Below are 26,396 nucleotides of genomic sequence, written 5' to 3'. Positions count from 1 at the left end.
AATTATATGTTCAGAACTAATTCAATTCTTGAGCATGTTCTTGGATATAATAAAGCTAAGTGTAGGGAAAGATTTATGACTTGTTTTTTGGAGTTATGAAAACGAGAAAGAAGTCCAATGAATGGGATATGATGAAGAGCTAAATCTTTTTCCCCAGAGTATATAGCCATAGGAGGTGCGCAATTGTTTTATATTGATTTCTGCTGCATGGTGAAGTATAACTGTGTTTACAGCAATTAGTCCTAAATTGGCTTTAGTAAACTTGCAACCCTTCCCTGAGAAAATGACTTAGAGAAGAAAGATGAGTTTTGACAATTGCAACATTATAAATACTGCTTCTTTTCTGAATACAAAAGGAATCCAGTGCTTTGTACCCATATAAAAGTATACAATGCCAAACATTCAGGAGTAGGTTTAGAGGAATAAAATGTAAAAATATAATGTGAAGTGAACATTCTTTAATTTTGGCAATTTGATTTTTTTGTAAGAATGTAAAAAGGTCATCACATCACACTTGAAACCCTAACCCCAAAAGCAGATGTGTTTTCCTAAACTAGACAGAAATTCGGACAACCTGAAGATTGGAGTGGCAAAAAAGAAGGAATAGCAAGAAGAGAGTAGATAATGTAGAAATAATTGTTCCATCTTATGGCTCTTTGCATTTTGCTTCTATTTTTCTTTTTGAAAGCAATTTTTTTTTCTACAACTCGCTCTCTTTCTACCTCTCTCTCTCTCACACAGAATTACAGCTCATTCAAAATAATAAATGAAATAGTTTATATGTGCCAAAATGGTAGCTGAGTACTTCAGTACTACAATATTGGATAATATTTAATCATTCTATGAAAATAAATTTTGGAATAATATAGCCTCTTGAAAAATTAATTCAAATATAATATAAATTCTCAAATCTTTATTGGAGAAGAAATCTACAAATATCTAAAAAACACTTTGCAGAACAGGCAGAACTTTAATTAAAAGTAAATGGTCCAGAACATCAAGGAGGATTATATTTCAAGGTGCAGGTTTTTTTGCAGTTAAGTACAACAGCACAATTTATGTAAAATGTAGAAATATCTTGAGCTGATGTGTGCTTGAAAACTTCCAGATATTATTTTATATATATGCTATATGCTATATACTATATACTACATGCTATATGCCCTGAATGGTGAACCTATGGCACGCATGCCACAGGTGGCACGTGGAGCCATTTGTCAGAGCACGCAAGGTGCTGCCTTGTTAGCTGGCCAGCGCACATGCACGCGCTTGCCAACTGAGTTCACCCTTTTTAAAAGCCATTTTTCGCCCTCCCCAGGCTCCAGAGGCTTTATAGGGAGCGCAAAAAACTGGCCCTATGGGCAAACCAGAAGTTCGGGAACAGATTTCCGTGTCCGAAAGGGTCGTTTTTACTGCTCCGGAGGCTTCAGGGAAGCCTCCTGAAGGTCCCTGAAGCCTCCGGAGGGCCTCCAGGGGGGGGCTGGGGAGGCTGTTTTCGCCCTCCCCAGGCTCCTATAATGCATCTGGAGCGTGGGGAGGGTGAAAAAAGCATGCAAAAATGGGGGTGGGGGCGCCTGTAGTGCACGCATGCACACTGGGGGTGTTGTGCATTGCATTATAGGTGCGGCATGCCCGCACATGACTCTCCTGTGCTCACCATCGTTGCTATATGCTATATGATAGACAGACAGACAGACAGACAGACAGACAGACAAACAGACAAAAGAGACAGATAGAAGACAAACAGATAGATAATAGCACTGTGTTGGTCATTTCTAACTTGAGCCTTGTCCGTTTTATTCTTTACAAAAACCTAGATTTCTCTACAATTTTATTCAGCAAATATGATTTTTTCCCAAGTATGACTCAAGAAGATTAAAAAAAAAAACATTAAAGGAGGGGTTTAACCTTTTACTGGCTTATCTTCCACCACACCCAACCTTCCCTGTTTCAATCCCAACTTCAAATATCCCTCTGACAATTCACTTCCCACCTCTTTCCTCACCATCTGTTTCCTGCATGGTTTAAAACAAAGTTTGGTCATTATGGGAATTTTCAAACTCTCCCAAGTGTGTATGTGGGTGGGCGGGATTAACAAGGGCAAATAATAAGGGTTGCTGGAAGTTGTAGTTCAACAGCAAGTGAAAGAACGCAAGTTTCTCAAATTTAATTTAGGTTCTGAGTACTTCAGCCTTTTAAGTTGTGCATTTATGAGGCAACAGATCAGGGGTGGTTTCCTCCAGTTCTAACCTCTTCTATAGAAGAGGTTCCACAAATCTACTGTGCCATTTAGAACCGGTTCCAGGTCCTCCCCCCGTCCGCACCACACTTGCCCTACCGCCGCTCACTGATTGGCTGGCTCACCAATCGCCCCGCCCGCCTCTAAGAGTCCTATCTAAACCTCAAAGTCTTAAAGCTGTCAAGTTTGACTTGCATGCTTCAATGCCAGAGTTCCTGAGCCAACATGACTGGAGGAGGAATTCTGGGTGTTGAGGTCCACAAGTCTTAAAGCTGTCAAGTTTGAACACCCCTGGGGTTTTTTTTTCTAAAGGGTTAGGGGTGCAAGGGTCTTGTAACTTGACAGCTTTAAGACTTGCACACTTCAATGTCAGAGTTCCTGAGCCAACATGTCTGGAGGAGGAATTCTGGGAGTTGAAATCCACAAGTCTTAAAGCTGTCATGTTTGAACACCCTTGGGTTTTTTTTCTAAAGGGTTAGGGGTGCAAGGGTCTTGTAACTTGACAGCTTTAAGACTTGCATGCTTCAAATGCCAGAGTTTCTGAGCCAACATTTTGGTTGCTAAGCAAGAGCGTTGTTAAGGGAGTTTCAACACATTTTACAAGTTGGCCACGCCCACCCAGTCATATGGCTGCCAAGCCACTCCCACCCGGTCACATGCTGGCAAGCCACTCCCACAAAGCAGGCCACACCTACAGAAGAGGTTCTAAAAAAATTGAAACCCATCACTGCAATAGATGTTCTGTCAGGCAACTTCAGAAAGCAGATCCTGTAAGATCAGCCAAGATCTTTGCCTCCCTGAGGAATCTAAGTCACAGTAGTACACAGTAACTACAATCAAGTTATTTTTATTTTGTGCTCTGTCTTTCAGGTCTTTCAACAGGAGAACAACTCTATCCTCAATATATTTAATACAAACACAGTATTTACATGGAGAAACTGTAGAAATTTACTGGTATCTCCACCAGTATCTATTTGTTTCTTAGAAAAAGAAATGTAATTTGTCAGTTAATTAGACACTCATTTCTTCATTATCATGCCATTGATTGGAATGGATTAAAAACTACTTAGATCTAATTAAGTCCTTATGGCTTCCATTAGACCAAACAATACATAAGAATCACCTTGATCCCATATGATCTTCAAAGAATTACATGTTTCAGAAAGAAATTAGCCAGAACCAATGTTCACACATTTTTCAATTGATGTTAATAATAAAATAAGATGCCTCTATTGATTAAATCATTTGAAACAAGGACCAAAATGCTTAAACTGATGACATGCATGGGGCCAGACTATAGATTCACCACTCCCACCATCAATTAAAAGTATCCCTGATGGCTTAAGAAAAATAAATTGGAAATTCTGCAGAGCAACATTTGACACAATCTAAATCCCACAAAAATAATAAATAAACTAAAAATCCAAGCAGATCTGAAATGTTGGAAGAGTATTGTATACAGATAGTTTTGATCCATATGTGGTTCTACTGTCTATTGATCACGCATTATAATTCTGTAGTTTTTCAGGGTATATCAGAGATGTTAATAGCAATAGCACTTAGACTTATATACCGCTTCACAGTGCTTTACAGCCCTCTCTAAGTGGTTTACAGAGTCAGCATATTGCCCCCAATAATCTGGGACCAAATTTTACCCACCTTGGAAGAATGGAAGGCTGAGTTAACCTTGAGCCGCTCAGGATCGAACTCCTGGAATGAGCAGTGAGTTAGCTTGCAATACTGCATTCTAACCACTGCGCCACCATGGCTCTTACCTGTTAAGGGAAAAATAAATCTCATTTTCCCCTAATTGCAATATGGGCACCTTGTAGAGTTTCAGTTATTTCTGATGATTCCTTACCAATAATATTTTTGACATCTTTGTTAGATGTTAAAAACTCATTTTGCAAAGACTAGAGAGTTCATCTTTATCAGCATTGTCCAAGCTAGCTAATTACAGCTATATAGAGTTCAGAAAATTAATGTTGTCCCCTTAATTCAAAGCTTTAAGGCCTTCATAAGGCCTGTATTACATTCCTCTTTGCAAGTGGATTTCAAATGTGCACTAGAGGAACAATCCAAGCTAGTCGCTTTCTAGCTACTATTTTTACTTTGATTGAATTATTATTAGGTGTCTGGGGCAGGGGTAGATTCTGGCAGACACTACTGCCGGTTTGCTCATGGGTGCGCTGCACATGTATACACAGTGCAATACAAATTGTTCTGCGCATGCGCACAAGCAAAAAACAAGATGAACCGATTCGAGGATGTGGCAGGCGTGGGTCACTGCCGGTTCCAGCGACCCAGGCTACCAAATTACTACCGGTTCGGCCGAACCAGTCCGAACCGGTAGAAATCCACCACTGGCTTGGGGAGGCAACTCTGATTTGCCTTGATGAAATGCTTCTCTTTGAATGATGATGTTCGCCTATCAGGTTCGAAGAGGACCTTGACATCTAACTTAGGGGATGTCAAGCGTTGGATTAAGTGAATTGGATTAAAGTGAGGGAGAGGTGTGCAGAGTCAGCCTCACTCTCTCTTCCCAGATTCCATCTTGCTCCAATAGCAGGACAAGGGTCGAGACAGTTGGAGATGGGCTGGGCGCAGTGGTTGACCGGGGTGTCTTTCATGTCTTGCCATGCTCTTGGAGTACCACATCGCTTGCAGAGACCGCCTACATGACTGTTGTCCTATTCTAGTAGGTTTCATCCGCTCAATCTGCCAGGATAGACAAGGCCCTATGTCACTGAAGGTCAAGGACCCAATGGCTACTTTCAACCTGGTTTGGCCAGTGTTGAAGCTGTTGCTCAGAGTGTGGTTGCTGCGCATGCTACAGCTACTAGGCGCCACAGGTGAGAGCTGAGTGACAGGTGGAGACCAAAGGTGGACAATCTGCTCTAAAAGGAGACGACATGTCCCTACACCCGAGGGATGTCCCTACTCCCTGAGCAACCCATACACCCCTGCTTTTCAGTAACATATTACAGACTATACTCCCATGAATAATTAAGTCTAGGCTTGAAAAAATAAGTCAGTCAAAGCTTTAAAGTATATTTCAATTAAATTAATTGCCTACAATAATTATGATTACACCCCTCCCCCCATTTAAATGTAACTTTCTCTTTACCTCACATTAAAAATTCCACTTTTATTGATAACTTCAATATAAGCTGTTGGAACTTCTTCTGGAACTTCAGCTGTATAATTCATCCCTCTCTCACCCACAATTTATTTGGTTTATCAGGAATGAAAACATTGGCTGAAAGTTGAGAATAAAACAAAAAAAGGAACCAGAGACTTTGTGAATATAAAAATAGGCCGCTAGAGGGGACTAAGGATCCAGACAAGAAAAAGAAAAGTAACAGAAAGACTCATAAAGCTTTGAGGTGTAAAACATTTCAAAGGATTTTTGAAGCATTGGAAAAGAAATTTATAACTAATTTGCCAGCAATAATATCTGAACTCCTCTCCACTTTTCTTTTCTTTCTATTATTTTATTATTTTCTGTTTGTATTTGCATTTTTCCAGTTTGTATTATATTTTCGTATGTAAAACTCCTTAATAAAATAACTTTAAAAAAGAAATGTAATAGATGGCACCAGATATAATGAGATAAAGGATAGCAAATCAGGTGGCATCATCATCTCACCATCTTGGATCAGTAGTTGATTGCAAACCAAACATAAGTCAGCATATAAAAACTGTTATAGAAATCTGCACTTTCTCTTAGCTTTCTTTTTAATAAAGTGCATGCGCTTAAGCAATCTTTCTTCTCTTCTTGCTATTACTTCACACATAACTTTCATCCCTTAATTGCTGCTTCTGGCAAAAAACACAAGATAATAAAATATATACACCTCAATATTTACTTTGTGTTTCTTGGGGTATTTTTAAAAATGTATAGCAATCATCACCATGGGATTGATTAGTATGCTCAGCAATCTCAACTACATTTATCCTAAATCAGAAGACAATCCTGAAGATATTTCACTTCTCATAAATTGCTCATGAACTATCTCTCAATTGAAATCTCTTTTGTGCTTCCACACAACCTAACTCCTTTAGATGGGTGCCTGTGATAAATTAGATAATCCCTAACCTATACTGGCTCCAGACACAGAGGGCAAAGTTAATGTTCAAGGCTCAAACACATTTACTTGGACAGCTGCTTCTGAAAAAGGCCGTCATTACAAAATACCATCATTTCCCTAATGTCATGGTAATTATTGTAATTACTTTTATTTGCATACATTCAAATGCTAAGATAAATATTGTAATTAATCTGAGGGCCACCTTGTGGCTTGTGGTGAATGAAAAGAGACGTGATTCATTGAGGGTTCACACTTCTACAACTTCCCATTTTTAAAGGCTGGCAAAACAGCTTAGCTTGAGGCTAAATACCCTGCAAAACAACACCAGAAATTCATTAAAAGAAAGAAGGAATAGTTCTAGGACAAGTTTTTTCAACATCTTAAGACACTAAGCCTAGCAGTTTCTTCACTTCATCCCAGTGATGGGTTCCGGCCGGTACGGGTGTACCGGTAGAAGCCAGGAGCAGCTGACAGCGTACCGGTATGGTGGCTTGTTTGGCCCACCCGCCTGCCTGTGTTCTATACCGTTTTTTAAAGCAACCGGCAAATTGTGCACGTGTACACAGTGTGCGGTGCCTGCGCGATCTCTGACAAGTAGCTGGGGGTCGCAGGGACGGTGGAGTGCACACGCATGCGCAGCATGTGCGCATGAAAGAATGCGTGGCCCCATGGACACCATACCGGTAGCGACGCGGAGAGGGACCCACCACTGCTTCATCCCTTTAGCTTACATGCACACACATATTTCTCTTTCGTGGCATTTTCTGTATTGAGAGTGATTGTGGAGATGCCTTATTTGTGGAAGAGAAATGTACTCAAACCTGTGTGATGTTTATGGCCTTTTTAAAAACATTCCCTGGAATTGTTCATATTTTTCCTAGAAGAGCTATTCAACTATTCTAGGCATCGTTTGTAAGAAATGAATCTTCCATGATACAAAGCATTGCATGGTAGTCTGGATGTCGTCTGGTCTTGAAACAAGAGTTTTAGCCAATGAATAGGTAGGCAATGGCTAAAACTGGATCAGTTTCAGTTTATCATCTCTAAACCTAACCTACCTTATAGAATTATTGCTGTAAGGAAAAACTGGAAGAGACAGTGCAATATAAAAACTATCTGATGTAAGTTGTTTTCATTTCCATTGACTACGATCCAAGTATCCAATCCTGGGCTTCAGTTGAGAAGCTTCCAAAGGCAGTATTTACACTTCCAAACCCATCCATGGCACCGATCTAATTTTTTATTGAAACACGCTATAGGAGATAGGCTGTATTATTTTAGAATCAACACTTAGCTTCTCTTTTGGCAAGAGAGCAGTGGTGGGTATGGGTGTACTGGAGCCTGCCCGGAGCACCGGGTATCGTTCTGGAATGGTGCACCTGCCCGCCTGCATTCCTTACCTGTCTTTAAACTCTTCGGTGCTTCCGCACACGGGCATGGCATATACAGCGGCTGTGCGGCACTCCGCCGAGCATCTGGGGCGTTGCGGAGGCTTGCGGAGGCATTGCTGGATGGTAAGACGCATGTGCTGCGAGCTTTCATGTGGAGGACGCCGGGCCCCGAAACCCACCACTGCAAGAGAACTCCATTTCTGGAAACCTTATCTGTAAGAGAAAGTCCTAACCGATTCCTCAATGGATGTGTTCGAAGTTTTTACACAGGGACACTTTCAATAAGTAATTTTGTATATGCATTACTAAGATTTAAAGTACTTGAAGGATTTCACCAAATCATTCTTGCACAGTTTCAGGTTGCCATGCCAAACTATTTATAATGCAGCATACATTTATGATTGGATCTCAAAACATTCAATCCAAGTTGAGTGTGGGTCATGGGCTTGAGACTTTGGAACATTTGCTGCTCCATTTTACATCTTCCAAATCTAGAACTATTAGTAGCACAATAAATGGGAGAAAAGATACAGGTAACCTTTACAAGAAAACAAGGAAAAATGCATTTATTATTCTCAGCTAAAAAGCCAACAAGTGTAGTAATACTTTCCTCTTAATTACACAATTAATTTTATGTCTTGAATAAAAAATAGTTGACATTCAAAAACATCTATGACTGGATTTACTTTATCATTTTGACTGGCTCTGACATTTGTTTAAACCAGTGTTTCATTAAAACCCAAGCAATTTGATGCATGCAGATCATTAAGGAAACGGGATAATTAACAAAGGCCTTACTGCTATGACTCATTTAAACAATCATCCTGCAAAACCTGCATTTTCAGTAGCTTACTACACATCCTCAAGAGTAAAGTAGGACTGAACTCTTAATATTCCAAGTTCAAGGATGCACTGTGCAGGAACCGGTAAATTCAGAAGAAGTTAGTGCAAATTAACAATTCACTAATAAAGTCATTCCCTACAGGTCTAGTGTAAGAAATAGTGATCTTAGTTTGAGATAAGCTTCTATACGCTATAAACAGTGATGTAATTCAACCGGTGTAACAATCGGTTAACAATGAGCACACGCTTTACCAAACACGTGCTCCATGTGTGCAGTTCATTTTGAAACATCTCTAAAACTTACCTTCTATTACAGTCCCAGTGAGTAAAACAGCTGAGGCAAGGCAATACGCTCTGCCATGCCTATTAGCTAGGCTTCAAACAAAGGAAATATCAGACAGACTAGCGCAGGGGCGGGCGGGCCCAACTGTTTGTCGATTTGCACGAACCGGTCCAAACTGGCTGAATCCCATTTCTGGCTATAAAGAAATATCCTTCTCATTAGAACCAAGTATCTCTCCTAAGTAATAACACTGTGCCCTGTAAGCCTTGTATTCATATCACTAAAATATCGAAAAACATGGCTTATTTTTAAGGAGCCTATCTTGATGTCCAATTTTTGTTTGACATAGGTATTTTAAGTACACATTAAGTGGATACATAGCTGATTGCATAAATGTTGATCCTTTTTCCTTAGGTTTTCTTGGCTTTGGCAACTGGCCACCAACAGGTAAAGATAAAAACCATTCTCTCTCCCTCATCCCAAATGCTGTCGTGGGTAAAGAGGAGGAGGAAGGAATATTAGATATGTTTGCTGTCTTGAGTTACTTATATATGTGTTGTATTTGTACTGATAAATAAATAAAGGGAGACTAGTATAGATCTATTTTGAGCTAATTAGCTCTCATCAGCTAGCCATACCCTTACTGGGATTTGAACCTGGGCTGTATTATATCTTAGGCAGGAGTCTTAGCCACTAAGCCACAGGCTCGCCTCCTTATCAGTTGAGCCAGGGAAATAGGTATGTATTTGTGTTACAATCCCTGGTATGCCTAAATATGGGAGGAAGGTCAAGAAAGAGGGAGTAGTGACCTTCCTCCCATATTTAGGCATACCAGGGGTTGTAACACAAATACATATACATATACATATACATATACATCATATACATATACATATACATATACATATACATATACATATACATACACACACACACACACACACACACACACACACACACACACACACACACACACACACACACACACACACACATATATATATATATATATATATATATATATATATATATATATATATATATTTGTGTTGTATTTGTGCTGATAAAATAAAGGGAGACTAGTATAGATCCATTTCGAGCTACTTAGCTCTCATCAGCTAGCCATACCCTTACTGGGATTCGAACCTGGGCTGTATTATACACTAGGCAAGAGTCTTAGCCACTATGCCACAGGCTTCTCCTCCTTTATCAGCTGAGCCAGGGAAATAAGTATGTGTTTGTGTTACAACCCCTGGTATGACCTAATATGGGAGGGAGCTCACTCCTCCCTCTTTCTGTCCTTTCGGCTCATCACAGAAAACCATCCAGGCAGAAACCCATATTTTTATTTTTAATGTTGCCTTTTTATATTTGTGTTGTATTTGTGCTGATAAAATAAAGGGAGATGGTTTTCTGTGATGAGCCGAAAGGACAGAAAGAGGGAGGAGTGAGCTCCCTCCCATATTAGGTCATACCAGGGGTTGTAACACAAACACATACTTATTTCCCTGGCTCAGCTGATAAAGGAGGAGAAGCCTGTGGCATAGTGGCTAAGACTCTTGCCTAGTGTATAATACAGCCCAGGTTCGAATCCCAGTAAGGGTATGGCTAGCTGATGAGAGCTAAGTAGCTCGAAATGGATCTATACTAGTCTCCCTTTATTTTATCAGCACAAATACAACACAAATATAAAAAGGCAACATTAAAAATAAAAATATGGGTTTCTGCCTGGATGGTTTTCTGTGATGAGCCGAAAGGACAGAAAGAGGGAGGAGTGAGCTCCCTCCCATATTAGGTCATACCAGGGGTTGTAACACAAACACACACACACACACACACACACACACACATATATATATATATATATATATATATATATATATATATATATATATATATATATATATATGTACTTATTTATCAGCACGAATACAACATATATATATATATGTTATATTTGTATTGATAAATAAATAAAGGGAGACTAGTATAGATCTATTTCGAGCTAATTAGCTCTCATCAGCTAGCCATACCCTTACTGGGATTTGAACCCGGGCTGTATATATCTTAGGCAGGAGTTTTAGCCACTACATACATATATACATACATACACATACATACATACACACACCCACACCCACACATACATACATACATATACACAGGTGGGTTAACATTATTCTAAAAAGCAATTGGTTGAAGTGCAATGCTTCCTCAACAACAAAGCAATTTAGAAAAAAATTGTGGACAAGAGCTACCCTTTTAATTAAGGCATTACATTGCAAAGTGGTGACATCTTCAATGTGAAGAAGTGCATGGATCTTCTGAAGTCCATTTCAGTTTATAAGTTCCATGTGAAGCCCAAGATCATCACTGGCAATGGTTGGGAAATCCTCCAAATTCCAAGGTAACTGAAATAGTAAAGAATGTTTTATAAACTTTCTGTAGAAGAGTTAAAGGTAAAGGTAAAAGTTCCCCTCGCACATATGTGCTAGTCATTTCCGACTCTAGGGGGCAGTGGTCATCTCTGTTTCAAAGCTGAAGAGTCTGAAGCTGTCTGAAGACGTCTCCATGGTCATGTGGCCAGCATGACTAACCACCGAAGGCGCATGGAACACTGTTACCACCAAAGTGGTCCCTATTTTTCTACTTGCATTTTTACATGCTTTCAAACTGCTAAATTTGCAGAAGCTGTGACAAGAACAGGAGCTCACTCTGTTATGTGGCACTAGGAATTCGAACCGCCAAGCTGAGTGCCTTAGCCACTGAGCCACTGTGTCCCTTGTAGAAGAGTTAGATATAGGTTATTGCTGTAATTGAGTGGAGATCAGTGTTACAATTAGATTACAATTAGAAAACCAATTATAATTAGTCAAAGTCAATACAGCTTTGACTCTTATGTTCCCTTCTTGCCTGATCATTTTAAAACTATTTACTCCTTGTTTGAGATTTATTCTTCCTTTATATTTCTTGTTTTTATCTGGACAGCAGATCAAATCTAGAGGAAATCATTTTGGCTAAGAAAGTGTAACGTAACTTGCAGTCTTTATGTTTTTGGGATCAGGAATAGCTTTTCTCTAACCATAAATTACTAACAATTTCAAAACTTGGAAGACCAGTAAAGATATGAGACCCAATTTCCAAGCATACCAACCAATGATATAGTTTAGACTTTTCTGCTTGACCAGAATCTGTAAACAGCTGAGAAACTAACAATTTAGGAACTTATTCCACGAAAGATAGGAAATGCAATGAATTTTTCACATATCCCGGTGGCCTCGTGGGCAGTAAACAAACAGAAACCATGTGGTGAGTTTCTGTTGTTAAATATAGTCTGTAATGTATATGAACTGTAGATTTACAAAGTTACTAACCCCCTCATTGCAATACTAAAACCACTTTGCTGAAAAATAATTTTCAGGATAAATGACTGATGGTTTTTTCACAATTAAGCACACACTAAACATTCAGCATCCACTAAGACAATTATTCAAACTTTATACTACACATAAAAAGAAAAACCTAAGTTAATGGGCCATGACTATCCACAGACACCCCATTACTCAGTTTTATTTCTTTTTTATTTAATTTTCAAATAAAATGGAACTATACAAAGTTAAACCACCGAAAACATTCAAGAGCTGAACAAAACCCCACCTGAGCCAAAAGCATCTTCACTTTCAATTTTTTCTCATTTACCTCAATAGGTAATAGGTATAGTCTAGGAGGGAGATATAATTACTGTTTCCCCGAAAATAAGACAGGGTCTTATTTTCTTTTGACCCCTCCAAATTTTGCTTGGGCCTTATTCTCGGGGGGGGGGAGCTTATTGGTTTGGGGTTGCCGGGTGGCTGCCCTCAGGGGCAAACGGCTGTGTTGCGCTGTCACAGCAGCACAGGAAAGCCATCATGAGATGACCATGCTCATGAGCAGCCACCTGGCAATGCCCCTTTCCAGCCGGGCAGAGTGCCACTCACCGACCCAGTAATATCCCAAAGTCGCTAAGGCGCGTGGCGCTCTGCCCGGCTGGAAAGAGAGGTTGCATGAGCATTTGTTCTGCCTCCAGCTCTGTGGCGCTCTGCCCGGCTCGTGGTGCTCTGCCCGGCTGGAAAGAGAGGTTGCGTGAGCATTTGTTCTGCCTCCAGCTCGCGTTCCGCCCTGCCTCACCATGCCCAACTCTCCCTGCAGGGCTGGGCCAGGGCACCGCTGCCACTGCAGCCCCGCGGCCCCGCTGCTGCCATTCTCTGAGCATAACCGGCTTCCAAACTCCGGAGATCCGCTGCACAGTCTTCCGGCAGCAGCCGCTCTGGGACTACGCTCTATGGTTGTGGTCTGGCTGTTGGAAGACTCTGGTACAGAGGGTTTTCCCGCAGCCAGCCCACAACCATAGATCGTAGTCCCAGAGTGGCCGCTGCCAGAAGACTTGGCAGCGGATCTCCGGATTTTGGAAGCCAGTTATGCTCGGAGCATGGTGGCGGCGGTGGCAGTGGCACTCTGCCCGCCTGGAAAGGCGCGTTGCCGGGCGGCTGCTCATGAGAGCAGCTGCCCGGCAACCTCCTGCTCCAGCTGGGCACAGCACCACCCACCAACCTAATGGCATCCCAAAGGCATCAAGCAATGTGAGCGCCTTTGCCCCCCACCCCCCCGGCTCCTGCAGCTTTGCACCTTCGGGATATTGCTAGATTGGTGAGTGGCACTCTGCCTGGCTGGAGGGGGGGGGTTGTCCAGGGGGCTTATTATTGGGGGAGGACATATATTTTTGCCCACAGGTAAAATATGGCATGATCTTATTATCAGGACATGTTGCAATTTCGTGGAAACACGGTATTAGTGACCATATTAAAGGAAGGCCCGATTTTTACTGAATGGCAATATTGTTAGCCCTTAAAGGCAGATCATACTAGCATGCCAAAGTCATGTAGCTCAAATGCTACTTTTGTTATAAAGATATAGTAACAGAATAATGAAAGTCTGAATAAGCTTCCTTCCTCCTTTCCTTTATCTTTGTGATAATCAAGGAAGGCCTTGTAAGAGCTATTTCTCAGGTTACATTTCTTCCCTTAACTCAGGCTCTTTTATCTGACTGTTGCATTGATAATGGTTGTTCCTCCTGTCCCTCAAGGCCATTCTTACTACCCTTTACAACTAAGAAGGACTAAGAGGCTCTTGCAATTGCCATTACATAAATCTGGTTATTTTTGCAAAGTCAAATTGGCTGAGCAATCGGGCAACCATGTTTCAGTACTAAGTATAAATCTAGTTTTTCATCTGATAATCATGTTGATCTACCTCAAATAAATGGTTGTAAGAGTTGAGAAAACTGTATATGAAAACCCTTTGGATAGATAATTTCCAATAAATGCCATTTTTCTAATATATCAGGTTTTTACGATGTCACAGAACAGATTTGAGCAGATTAACATGACTTCTTTATTGGGCAGTACAGGTTTTTGGTAGGTTGTTTGAATATATATGGAGAGATGCAGTGGTGGGTTGCCAATTTTTTTACTACCGGTTTAGGTGTGCTCTTGCACGCACTTGTGCACTCGATTGATGCATGTGCAGAAGCGTCCAGGCAGGTGGGCAGAGCCTTTTGCTGCCGTACTACCGGTTCACCCAATCCGCCCGACCCGGTAGCAACCCACCTCTGGAGAGATGCTTATACATAATGAAGAGATCAACTAAGCATGCATGATATAGAGAACAAGATTATTCCTTCTTCCCTCTTGTAAAAAATAATACCTTTTGATAAATACATATAAATAGGCCCAGGATTTGGCTTTACTAGTTGATTTATTAGTTTTCCAATTTCATTTTTACTAGTTCATACTCATCTGATGTTATATTGAACAAATATTGAAAATCCTCCATTTAGTACATCTTTTTCAGTGATATAGAACTCTTGTATGGTCAGGGCTAAGATTTAGAATTGGTTTAATGTCAAGGCTCCGACTAACGAACCCAAGCAAATCAGAACTCTGAGACTGGGCTCCTTCTCCACGGTCCTCTTTATTGAGTACATCATATCACAGCTTCAGCAGAAAACTAATTCTAAAACTTTACCGCAGTTTCAGCATAATTAAACCTGGAAAACCCCCAGGATTGTTGTACCAAGTGGCCGAACTGTCACAACCCGGGAGGAAATAGTAATCGACCTTATTGTGGAACTCCCAGAAAGCTCTGGGAGGGATCGCCTTTTGTCCCCAAGCATCCTGCAGGGAGTCTACCCGTTCACTCAGGCTTACTGAGGAAGGGGGCTTCTGATAGAACTCAAACCTGAGACAAACTCCACCCTCTGACCACCTTGAAAGGCGTGAAGCCCGTGCTGCTAATTTAGGAGTCTTCTATTCATCTTGTTGCTGGCCAGGGACTGTCACTGGCTATGGCAAAGTGAAAAGAAGATAAGACACAATCACCTGAAAGTTAACTGCAAACCTCTATTATATTCAGTAGCATTTACATATTAAATATATTTATATATAAATTTATATTTACATATAAATGTATATTATATTTACATATAAATTTATATTATATTTACATATGAATTTATATCTTTATTTACATTAATATATTTGCATATTAAATTTATAACATTTAATGAAATTTTGAACTTGGATAATCTGGAACCACGCCACCAGCAGTATGATCTAAGCACAGTACACAAAATTGTCTGGTACAACGTCTTACCTGTCAATGACTTCTTCAGCTTCAAGCTCAATAATATTCGGGCAAACAATAGATACAAACTCAAGGTAAACCACTCCAAATTCGATTGCAGAAAACATGACTTCAGAAACAGAGTGGTCAATGCCTGGAATGTCCTACCTGACTCCATTGTTACATCCTCTAACCCTCACAGCTTCAAACTGTCTACCGTGGACCTTACCCCATTCCTAAGAGCTCCGTAAAGGGGGCGTGCATAAGCGCACCAGCGGGCCTAATGTCCTACTGTCCCCATCTATTTGTATTCATTCCTTTCATTTATATCCATGTTTATATTTATACCTGCTATCTTGTACATGTTTGACAATCTAATAAATACAAATACAAATACTCACTTGTAAATATGTTTAGATTGACAGCTTAAATTGAACTTTGCAAACTGATTCAGGAGAGACTTGTTAAAGACTTTAATGGCTACAGTAAATTGCAGAACTAAACTGTTCAGTGTTGAGAGTTTTCACTCAATAAATATTAGTGTTTAAATTGAATAGTATTCCAAAATAGTAAAATCAAAACTGAAAAAATTAAAAAAAATAGGAGAAGAATTCATTATATCTTTTATATAGGGTTTTTTTTAGTCTTTTCAGTTTTGATTTTAAAATCTTTCATTGCAATCTCTCTGTAAGGCAGTTTTGAAGTTTGTTGGGGTAAAGGACAATATATCTTCAATATGCATTCAATCTAACCAGATGATGGTTGATCTCACTTTTGTTATTAATGCTGCCTAGAGGATTGTCAATAGCAGATAAGCAGATTAGTTAATTCTAGGTGATAAATAAGTAGAACGTTGTAGCTGCTTATAGAATGTTTTCGTTTTTAAAATGTTTATTTGTTAACAGATAACTCATCATGACATTTATTACAATATAAATATAAATGATTCTAGACAAAAGTACGTTCAAACAAATATAGTTAAATGAGAATGTTGGTACATTGATGGTATAAAGATTTTTGATTTAAAATGTACAATTCAATATGAATGAAATATAAAGAATGATTGTAGTAACGTACGGAATTTAATTGTAACCAATCTACATGCTTTCTGGGAAAAAAAAGAAATAACTACTGCAATTTGTATGCTGTTGCTAGGAGTTAAAAATGACTTGATGACATGTAATTGATCAATTAATTACAAGCATGAGTTCTAATAAATTTGAGCTGTTTAATCATTAAAAAAAAAGCAGATAATCACCTTGATTTTGTTTCTGTCATAGCACAAAAACTCTTCCTGACTGTTTTCAAAAGTACGTAAGGTATATCTCAAGGTTTATAAGTCAATAATAAAATAGATGCAATGGCTTGGACATAATCACACGTTTTTAAGGTTATAGGATATTTATCTTTTGTATTTGTTTTAATGAGACGCCTGTACACCGCCCCGAGTCCCTTCGGGGAGAGGGGGCGGTCTATAAATCCTGATAAATAAATAAATAAATAAATTTATGTTGGCTTCAGCATTGCTTCAATACAGGCAAAATTGGGTTAGTTTCCAGAATAGATGGAAGAAAAACCTCTAGAATGCTCATCTGAAGAGCATCAAGTTAAAGAAAGCTGATTTAAGCCAATTTTATTCAATATCAAACTTTCTGAGAGCGATACAGCACAAATGGCCAAGTGGAGACTGAAACAATTTCATTTTACAATACCAACTATGATTCCCTGAACAATAGCCCATTACATTTGAAGCATTGGCTGAGCAAAAATGACAAGTTTAATTTATCTTAATGCTTCATTCCCAATAATATAAAGCTAGACTATAATTGAAAATAGCTACACTTTTTTTTATCAGATGGGTGACTGTGTGAAGCCCACAAACTATAACTTTGCTGATCTACAGATGCTTTCCCAAACAGAAAAACACAATGACGGTAATATACAGAACTCTAATTAACTGAGGATAGTGGCTAAGTTACAGTAACTCAATAAATGATGGAGGTATTGCACCTGTAATTATGCAAGAGGGTTTAGTTCTAGGCTAATGTGAACAGGTGATGTCTCTTCTAATTCAATGCCCACCGTGGGAGTTTTAATGCTTACATGAAGATAATTAATTTTCTTTAAAAAATTACACAATTAAATACAGGTCTATAGTTTTGCTAAAGAAAGTAGAGATCAAATCAAATAAAACTAAAGTCTATGTCCTTGATTTATAAATGTAAGAATTATTTCCATTTTACGTACACCACATTTCTATAAATAATAATAATGCAATGGTAGGATTTAATATTTTTTACTACCAGTTCTGTGGGTGTGGCTTGGTGGGTGTGGCATGGCTTGGTGGGTGTGGCATGGCTTGGTGGGCATGGCAGGGGAAGGATTCTGTAAAATCTCTATTCCCACCCCACTCGGGGCAAGGTTACTGCAAAATCCTCATTTCCTCCTGATCAACTGGGACTTAGGAAGCAGAGAATAGATGGGGGTGGGGCCAGTCAGAGGTGGTATTTACTGGTTCTCTGAACTACTCAAAATTTCCGCTACCAGTTCTCCAGAATTGGTCAGAACTTGCTGAATACAATCTCTGAAATAATGATATTGAAAGTCAATGATCAACTGGGAAACTGAGGGGTAATAAATTTACATTGCTGTAACCTGGTATTTACTGACCATGTGTTCCACATGACAGATGTTGGTATTTGTCATCCAGTTAACAGATGCAAAACTATTCTGGCATTTAGTTAAGCAAAAATACAAATTCAGAATATTGGGCCATTGATTGAATTGTTAAATGAGTTCTCTTTAAAACAGCATGTTTACAACCAAGAGGTCTTCTTGTGTTAACGAAAAGCAATATTTCAATTAAAACACAGTTTTGGGAGAAAAGTTAGGAAGTTCTTTTAAGCCTTTTCTCAAAAAGAGATTCTGCCTGTCCTACCCTCCAAATCAATGAACAATTTCCCAATTTATTCATTTTTGCAGTGCAAAAGTTGCTTTGAAACAACTTACAATTAGACTGAATTTTACCAAGTTGTTTGTCTCTGTGCACTTGAAATCAGAGGTGGCATTCAGCAGGTTCTGACCAGTTCTGGATAACTGGTAGTGGAAATTTTGAGTAGTTCAGAGAACTGGTAAATGCCACCTCTGACTGGCCTCGCCCCCATCTAATTGCCCTGCCCCCATCCAATTCTGAGCTGGCTTGCTTTATGTCATCACAAGATTTGTTGTTCTTTGTGATGCCAGATGTCAGTTGCGGATGTTTAGATCCCATTGAAGTTAGTAGAATTTATTTCGTTTTTGAATAAATTTTTATCTTATTTAGAAAATTAAAGCAAAACACGAATTCAAATAAAATAAATTATAATGAAATGAAATAAAATAAAATAATAACTAAACTAAACTAAAAATAAATAAACAACCTACAAAATAATTCTTCTTGAGATAGTTGATGCTCTCTGCTTTACTGGAACAAATGGCTTTTTAGCCATTTGCTATATATGGGAAAAATTGCAGATATTGAAGAAAAGATGCTTTTAGCTCAGTATGTTCCATATTGGAAATAGACATTGATAGGTCTCGGAAAGGTTGAACTTTAGGCTATGGATTGATTCTCCTTTAACACAGATTGATTGGGTTTCCAAGGTTTCTGGGTAATATATACAAGATTTAAATGTTAATCGCGATACAGTACATTTTGTCTGGATTTTGCTAAGTATTCCAAAGAGATGATTAGTGACCCAGGCTGCAGTTCTGTGTGTTAGAGATTGAATTTGGAATGAAAAATTATCAAAATGGGAAATGTGCTTGTTTGCAGAATTTATCACGCTGTTAATTGTTTGTCCTGGGTTCACGTTAAACAAATACCCAGATCTGAATACTGTGTATAAACATTGTTATTTTGTTATCATGCTAATAGGTGCTGATAATTAGTTCTGATTTGCATGCAAATATTCCACACAAACATAAAGTTGAATCATTGGAAAAGCAGGTAATATTGCTAAAACTAGGACATAATCATTCATCTGGGTGAAAGAGAGACATTCCTATAACATGCTGTAAATTATAATTTTGAACAAACAAGAGAAAGCCTGCAATGTAAAATGATTTACAGCAAAGGTGGGTTTCACATAATTTTACCTTCGGTTTGCTGCGCACCGAAACTGTGACCATACATGACTAACCTTTTCCAGAGTGCCCAAAGCAAGCAAGCACAACCCCCCAAAATGCAATGTGCACGCGGCCTGTGTGCCTGCCCCCCAGTCCCCACACCGGTCCCCCAACCCCTGTGCTTGCATGCATGCCCCCACATGCACCCCACATACATGCAAGCATGCCCCCCCCATGTCCTCCCATATGTGTGGCAGAGACCTGAAGACCAGCTGGTTGGCAGGTGCACGCACATGCACGGTGCAGCTGAACTGGGGTGATGGCTCGCGTGCCCACTGAGAGGGCATGGCGTGCCACCTCTGGCACACATGCCATAGGTTTGCCATCATGGGACTAGCCTAAACATGGGCAAAGTGGCAGACGAGAAGGGAAAGCAAACAAGTAAAAGCCTAATGGAAAGAAATATCTCTCTGCTCAGCAAGGACAGGATTAATAAAAAGGAGGCTTTCAGCAGCTCTGGAATGAGTTTCCATAATTATATCATCGTAGATGTTACTTTGAAAACAGATGACATATCAACCTAGTAATAAAGTCAAATATTGGTGTTCTGGTTAATGATGCAGAATTGAAACGGGTGCTTTGCAGTTCTGTTTTGCAAATAGCTCTGTTTTGCAGCAAAGGTTTCTTCATTTAATAAACATATGACTGATGGCACACTATGATACCCTTCATTTTCTTTCTCTTTGAAAAAGAAGCTGTTAACAACTTTTGCACCAATGTGCTGAAAAACCTCCTCTTATATATGAAGAACGGTTGCAGGAACTGGGTATGTCTAGTTTAATGAAAAGAAGGACTAGGGGAGACATGATAGCAATGTTCCAATATCCCAGGGGCTGCCACAAAGAAGAGGGAGTCAAACTATTCTGCAAAGCACCTGAGGTTAGGACAATGGGTGGAAACTAATCAAGGAGAGAAGCAACTTAGAACTGAGGAGAAATTTCCTGACAGTTAGAACAAGCAATCAGTGGAACAGCTTGCCTCTAGAAGTTGTGAATGCCCCAACACTGGAAGTTTTTAAGAAGAGATTGAACAACCATTTGTCTGAAGTGATGTAGGGCTTCCTGCCTAAGCAGGGGGTTGGACTAGAAGACCTCCAAGGTCCATTCCAACTCTGTTATTCTATTCTATTCTATATCCTAAGGCTGATGAACTATGTCCTTGTGTGATTTCAGTCTGAGATCTCTAAAACAATGGCAGCCACAAGGAAGTTTAAATGCACTTTGGAACCAGAGGTGGGTTCCTACCGGTTTGGTCCGGTTTGGCTGAACCAGTAGTGTTATGCCAGCCTGGGTCGCAGAACCGGCAGCGACCCAGGCTAGCCAAGCCCCTGAACCGTTTCCCCAGACGCAGACGCTGCCATCAGTTTTTGGAGTTCTGTGCATGAGCGCGCATCCAACCGGCGCGCCCGAGCAAACCGGCAGTAATGCCGACTAGAACCTATCCCTAATGTGATTATTCTCAGTCTTACATTCTTCCAGGGTTACATTTCAGTGACAACTGAATTTGCAACTGTGCGGGACTTCCAAGACTTCCAAGAAATGGAGTGATCCAAGATGGGGAGACTAAGTGTAGTTAATACAGGCAGTGGGGGAGGGGGTTCTCATGGGGTCAGCCAGCGTCATGACTGCACAGCGAGATTTGCAGAAGACTAGAATATGTGGGGCAAGTTTTCCTCCCCTCTGGGGCAAGATATTCCACAAAGGAGGGCCTATGGCAGAAAAGTCCGTCTTGCTAAACAAAACAAACAAAGAGACAAACATCTCTGGCTTCTTTTAGACTTGTCTTCTTAGCAATGGTAGAGACCAGTGACGTGCGGTGAGGTTTATGGCTGGTGAGGCTGGTGACATCATCAGGAAGGCGGGGAATGGGACCACGTGTGCAGGAGGCTGAGGCTGCCTCAGCCTCCTGCACACGTGGTCCAATTCCCTGCCTTCCTGAGTCAACATGAAGGGGACCACGGAGCGCGGGCTGGCAGAGCGCGCTCCACGGTCCCCTTCATGTTGACTCAGGAAGGCAGGGAATCGGACCACGTGTGCCTTTTCCCTTTCCCCTTTTCCCTTTTTTTTCTTTTCATGATGAGAGCGGTGAGGCTCTGCCTCCCCTGCCTCCTCTGACCGCACGTCCCTGGTAGAGACAGTCAACATGGAAAGCATTAAAAGATTTTGGGAGCAGCAAAACAGAAGTCAACTAGAGATCTCAATTGCATTCAGGACAAATAACAAACCACTATGAGTGCTGTATGAATTCACCCCAATATAATTTTAATTACTTACCTAAATATTGAAGGGATGAAAACCTTGTATTGTGTGTTTCATATTAACACGTGAGCAAAAGTCATGCACCAAGTCACTTTGATGAATCATACCTCTGACACCTTCTACTTCAGGCAAAGCTATTAGGGATGACATTGCTTATGCTCACTTTTAAGTGACCTTTGGTAAATGCTGTTGATCAGTTTATGAATTAATTTCTCTCTTTCCCAACAAAGATACTTGAAACTTTGAAATTCTGAAGAATATCAGTTAAAATGTTCTGTGGTTAATATGATACATCATGGAACAGCTTGTTATTTAGGACGCATACAATGTTATTATTGTAACATTCTATGGCCCTGCAGCTTCACAATCAGAATTAGTTCTCATAATAATTAAATAATATTTTTTCAAACAGTTTTAACTCTATCCTGAAAGTTTTTGATGAACGCAAAAAGAAATTGGACCCAGGAAGACATGTATTTATTTTAATTAAAATAAATTACACTTTAGTGCTACAACTCACTATTAGGCTTAGCACATTTGCAAAATTCATTTAATGCTATCTAGATTACTCTAATATTGTTAAAAAATAGGCTACCAACACTTTTTTTTTAAAAAAAAGTGACGGAGTTTAGTATCTAACAGGTTACTGTATATAGTATATGGTCTTAATAGTTTGCATTCTGATATGGCCTTATGCCTAAACAAATTAATTTTTTATTACTACTACTAAAAGATACTGTGTTATTTGCTGCATCCCTTTACTACACCCTTAACAGGGTGTAAATCAGTGGTGGGGTTCAAATTTTTTTACTACCTGTTCTGTGGGCGTGACTTGTTGGGCGTGGCGTTACTTGTTGGGCGTGGCAGGGGATACTGTAAAATTTCCATTCCCTCCCAATCAGCTGGGACTTGGGAAGTAGAAAATAGATGGGGGTGGAGTCAGTCAGAGGTGGTATTTACTGGTTCTCTGAACTACTCAAAATTTCCGCTACCAGAATTTCTCCAGAACTGCTCAGAACCTGCTGAATACCACCTCTGGCGTAGATATCAAACCTTTATGAAGTCTATCATTTTCAGTGCAATGATGATGTTTCCTAGTTGGGTAATGAAACTTCTGCAAGAAAGCAACTATACTCAGAGAACACCAAGAACTCAATTCAATGCTGAGCTACAGATATTCTCTTAATAATATTTCAGAAGGTTTAATCACTTAGGCAGACACCTTAACTGTATACAGAATAATGGGTTTTATGAATACTTGAATAAGTTTTATTGTTATTTTTTAGGTTTTGGCTATGACTCTGCTTTTAATGCAGTGGCAAGAAGTTTAAGTAATGGTGGTTTATTAGTATGCATTCATGGTATGCTTTTGTGAGTTTTATTGATATTATATTATGATATTTCCCAACTATGACATTTATTGCTATAATGTGCCTAAGAGGGTTTAGAAATATTTAAATCTCAAAAGCTATATAAATCTGATAGCCCATTTTCCTTATGCTTCAAAGCAAAATCTATATTTAGAGCTATGCATTTTTGGCAGATGCTTCTGTCCATGTTTGGAAACATTGGAGAAGTAGGTTGCCTAGAGAAAATGCTACCTGAATGCAGGATTCTTTTCTATTTACATTTTAAAACTTTATAGTCAATAAATATTTTTCAGGCCAAAAGTCACATCCATTCACAGGAAAGGTTTTTTTTGGGGGGGAGGGGAGGGGAATAACCTCTAAACAAGAGGTGGCACTTTTTAGGCCCAAGGGTTTAGGAGCTGTCTCTGACCATGGATACTGAAAACTGATGGCACAGTTTCTTGCCTTTTAAAGATTAGAAATATATGAAGGCTTTAGTGCAGGAGTGTCAAACTCAAATTTCATTGAGGGCCACATCAGGGCTGTGGTTGACCTTGGGTGCTGGCTGGGTGTCGTCGACTGAGTGGGTGTGGCCAGCTTGATACCACTTCCCAAACTGCTGGCATGTTTTCACTTTGCATTGGGTAGACTGGGCCGAAGCGATATGGGCTGGCTCCTTACATTTTCCAAGACGGCCCCATGGACTGAATTTGACCACGTCATGGCCAGATGCAATCCGTGGGCCTTGAGTTTGATACCCGTGCTTTAGTGGAAGTCTTAAGTGCACCACAGTGAAAACAGAAAACTCGTTCTAATTGACCTCAAACCAAGATGATTTACCTTCTTTGTGACCTTTAACAACCCCCCTCCCCCCCAAGTGCTTAATGCTATTGACAAAAAAGTGGCTTCTTTTAAATTTCAAATAATTTCTCTCTAAACATATTGGAATAAATATTGTGCAAAGGCAACTTTAGAATTGTGTCAGCTACTTTTTCTAAGGCAGGTGCAGTTATATGAGCTCTTCATGGAGCAACTTCACAATAGAAGAAATATACAATGATTTTTGTTTGAAATATTACCACCACCACCACCTCCTCCTCCTCCTCCTCCTCCTCCTCCTCCTCCTCCTCCTCCTCCTCCTCCTCCTCCTCCTCCTCCTCCTCCTCCTCCTCCTCTTCTTCTTCTTCTTCTTCTTCTTCTTCTTCTTCTTCTTCTTCTTATTATTATTATTATTATTATTATTATTATTATTATTGGCCTAGGTTCAAAAATTAGCATTTCTAGTGTTTAATATATAAAAACACATAAACTACAATTGTTTGGAAATATTGATACATACCTTATTTCCAAATAATTTGATGCATATGGTATCTTTAGCACCTAGATTGTCTTGTTCTCTTCTTATATAATAAATATTTTGTGTCAAAATTTCCTTAATAGTTTTGTTTTGAGACCTTTGTTTAATTCTGACAGTTTTGTCAGGAAAGAGTCATGGAATAAATTATCTTAGAGCAGTTTATTTACTATAAAAATGAAAATAATATATTTTTTGACTCCTGGTAACTGCTGGGAATAGTCCCTGCAGTTTTGGAAATGGTGTCAAGAAAATGGAATACTTTGCCACTGTTTCATTCTTATATCTAAGAGGGAGTGACTAGCTCAAGATTACCTAAGGCAGGGGTATCAAACTTAAAGCCCGTGGGCCAGATCTGGCTCACAGGGTGCTTAGATCTGGCCTGTGGGGCCGCCCTGGAAACAGTGAAGGGCTGGCCTGCGGTGCCTTTGCCAGCGAAAACAGGGTCAGCCCCCCCCCCCCCAGTCTCTGTTTTTGCTGGCAGAGGGCCAGCAAAACAAACTAAAAGCAAAACAAAACAAAAGGAGAAATGTTTCCCCTTTTGCATTTGAGCATCCATAAAGGGACAGGAAAGAAGAAAGGGAAAGAAGAAAAACAAAGAAAAAAAAGGAAAGATGAGAAGAGAGCAAGGAAGGAATAATAAGGAAAGAGGGGAAAGAAGAAGAAAGGAGAATGAAGAGTGAAGGAAAAAGAAGAAAAGGAAGGGAGGAAGGAGATTATAGTGAAAGGGAAGGAGGGTCTGAGGGAAGTTCTGCCTTAGCACTTGGCCATCACAGATACAAATGATGTCAAGCTGGCCACATCCCCTGGCCATGCCCCCTTCCCCCCCTCTGAGATCAAACACAACCCTGTTGCGGCCCTCAATAAATCAAGTTTGACACTCCTAACCTAAGGCAAGTTTCGTGCCTAAGGCAAGACTAGACTTCATGATCTTCTAGTTTCTACTCTTGTGCCTTATCCTCTACATCAAATTGGTTCTCAATATAATGCAGTCTCCAAAAATCCTTATTCTCAAGAAATGAACATATTCTGAAAAAGGTATTTTGCAAATTATCCTCCTTATTTGAAGTTATCCTGAAGCTCTGTGGCTTTATTTATGGCATCTTTCTGTTAAATTTCCAATAGTGGATATTTTCTCACCATTTTTAAAGAAACACATATCAATTAGATACTACAGCAGATGTGGGGTTCAAAAGTTGCCGAAATGGATTCGCTGCTCCACTGCTGGATGGGCGTGGCCATGGTGGGCATGGCCTAGGTAGCCCCATGCATCATGACGGGCAGTAGTGGTTCACCCTCCCCAGGCTCCTTAGGCCTCTGGGAGGGCGAAAACTGCTTCCTCCGGGCTCCGGGGGCTCTCCGGAGGCTCGAAATAGGCCCTTTTCTGGAATTCTGGAACCTCTGGTAGGCCTATTTCCCCCCTCCCCAAGCCTCCGTGTGGGCCCTGTACTTACCTGACATGATGAACGGTCTGCGTCGAGACTCCTGGGAGGGGCATGGTGGGGTCGGATGGGTGTGGTGTGGTGGGCGTGGCCAGCCAGGGGTGGCATTTGGCGGTTCATCGAACTGGGCAGAATCCTAGCTAGACGATCGCCCAAACCTATGTGAACCCCCAGCAGCCCACTCCTGTACTACAGGCAGTGTTTCCATGAGATCAGCGCCATTTTGCTTTTAACAAGAGCCTCTGTAGGAGTTCTATGAAGCAATGCCTGCCATTCCAACACAGTTGCTTTTGTTGGAGAAATTCTCATTTGTAATAAG

This window comes from Natrix helvetica, assembly GCF_964273705.1.
Source record: "Natrix helvetica genome assembly, chromosome: 7".
NCBI lineage: Eukaryota > Metazoa > Chordata > Lepidosauria > Squamata > Natricidae > Natrix > Natrix helvetica.
This window is presented reverse-complemented; position numbering follows the sequence as displayed.